Raw genomic sequence first — 2,438 nt, forward strand, 5'->3', positions numbered from 1 at the left:
AAAAGGTAAAGACAAGATGAGTTCAACTTACCATGATTTTTGGCCTTCCACCCGTATTTCAGGGATAACTCTTTCCACGTGCGGGTTTTGGGCATAGTAACGTCCAAAATTTTTTGAACCCATTGGTCCAAGCCCTAAATCCTAAGGGGAACCCACCGAGTAGCTGAGACAGGTAAAGGAAGAAAAGTCAACAATGATGAAGAATGGCCTTTAACAGAAAAAGCAGCAAACGGTATTGTAACGACTCGATCAGTCATTTTACTTTCTAGAACCCTGTTCCCCTAAATAAGACTTTCCGTACGTGCTTTTACTGTTTTATTACTTGCGGGATGATTAGTTCGGGATTTGAAAAGGTTCGGGTTGAAATCAGAATACTTGGTTCCTTAAGGTTGGCTAAAAAGGCCAAGTTTGACTTCGGTCAATATTTTGAGTAAACGACCTCGGAATCGGGATTTAACGGTTCCAATAGGTTCGTATGATACTTTTGGACTAGGGCGTATGTTCGGATCGGGTTTTTGATGAACCGGGAGCGTTTTGGCGCCTAATAGAGAAAGTTGGTTCTTTGAAGGTTTTAGAAGTTCTTTAAATTTGATTTGGAGCGGGTTTTGATGATATCGAGGTCCTAATAGAATTTCAAGATAGGTAATAGCTCTGTAATGTCATTTAAGACTTGCGCTCAAAATTTGGTGTCATTTCGAGTAGTCTAAGTATGATTCGGCGTATTCAGAGCAATTTGGAAATCTTGAAGTTCATATTTTGATTCAATTTGGTTTTGGGGTGCGATTCTTAGTTCCGTTATTGATTGTCGCATTTTGAGAGTTCGAGCAGGTCCGTATCATGTTTTAAGCTTGTTGGTGCCTTTGAACGGGGTCCTGAGTGGCTCGGGTGAATTTCGGACCCCTCGGAGCAAAGTTAGAAAAACCAAAAAATTCCAGTTCTGGTTTCCTTCTTCGCGAACGCGGAAGGCCTCTCGCATTCACGTAGAAGGAATTGGGGCTGGGGTATTTTATGCTATGCGTTCGCGATAGCTAGTCCGCGTTCGTGAAGGTCTGGGACCAGTGACCTTTGTGTTCGTGTGAGGTGACTCGCGTTCGCGTAGAGGAGTCTGGGCTGGGCTTGGGCCGCTGATTGTTCTTCGCGTTCGCGAAGCAGCCCTCGCGTTCGCGAAGGGTAGGCCAAGCCAGACTCCGCGTTCGTAATGCCTTGGATGCGTTCACGATGTGTTGTCTCCGGGGGCCAGAGCCGTTTGCCTTCGCGAATGCGAGGACCCTTCAGCGTTAGCGAAGAAGGAGCCAACTAGGTAGTGAAGTTTTAAGGAGGGGATTTTAGAGCTTTTAAGGAGGGGATTTCGACCTAGCCTTGTAAGGTAAGTAATTCCTACCTAATGTGAGTTTAATACATAGATTATGGGTGGATTTTAACATGAAAATTTATAGAAACCATGGGTTTAGATGAAAAACCTAGGTTTTGATAAAAATGAGATTTTACCACGAAAATAGTTATAGAACTTATTTAAAATCATATATTTATGTTCCTAAGGGAATGTGTCACAACTTTCTTAAAAGATTTCCGGAATCCGGGCACGTGGGTTCGGAGGTAAATTTTAGGAATCTTGCATTTAGAGTTGGGTAATCACTTTGATAGTTGGGATATGAACTTTTGAGCATAAATTGATTAATTTATATAATATTTGACTAGTTTCGAGTCGTTTGGCACTGAATTTCGAGGTTTGAGCACGACCTTGGACCGGAAAGTAGGCCTTGAGATGAGGTAAGTCTCTTTTCTAACCTTGTAAGAGGGAATTACCCCATAGGTAAATTATAAATAATATGTGCTCCTATGTGTGGGGGCTACGTACGTACGAGGTGACGAGAGTCCGTACGTAGCTACTAATTATGCTATTGTCCGGGTAGTCTAGGACTCATACCGTTCTATACTCATACCGTTGATTTAATTGCTTAAGTCATATTGGAAGTTGATAAAAGAATTGTAAAAGGTTAAATTCACTTACTTAAAGTTGCGAATGGAACACTTGACTATAAATGAGAATTTGTGTGTTATTTGAAATGTTTTCTATTTGTGGAATGGGTCGAACGTCTCGGTAGTAGATAGATGCATCTATGGTTCGTGTCGTTCGACCCTCGACAGTGCACAGTTTAAATATTATGTTGGATCGGGCCGTACGACCTCGACATAATATGCGCATGAAAATATTTGGAACTATTCATGATTTATATTGCTTAAAGTGCTTGAAATACGAGCTGTTAAATAATGAAACTAAACTTGGGATTCAATATTTGCGAAAGAAGAATTTACTATTTCCTGATATTTGAGCTTTCAATATTGTTCATGAAATCCATGCTTAGTATAAAATTTGATATATCATTGTTGGCCCATGAAATCCATTCTTAGAGGTTAGACTGGATACTTACTGGGTA

Source organism: Nicotiana tomentosiformis, chromosome 6 (genome assembly GCF_000390325.3).
Source record: "Nicotiana tomentosiformis chromosome 6, ASM39032v3, whole genome shotgun sequence".
Lineage (NCBI taxonomy): Eukaryota > Viridiplantae > Streptophyta > Magnoliopsida > Solanales > Solanaceae > Nicotiana > Nicotiana tomentosiformis.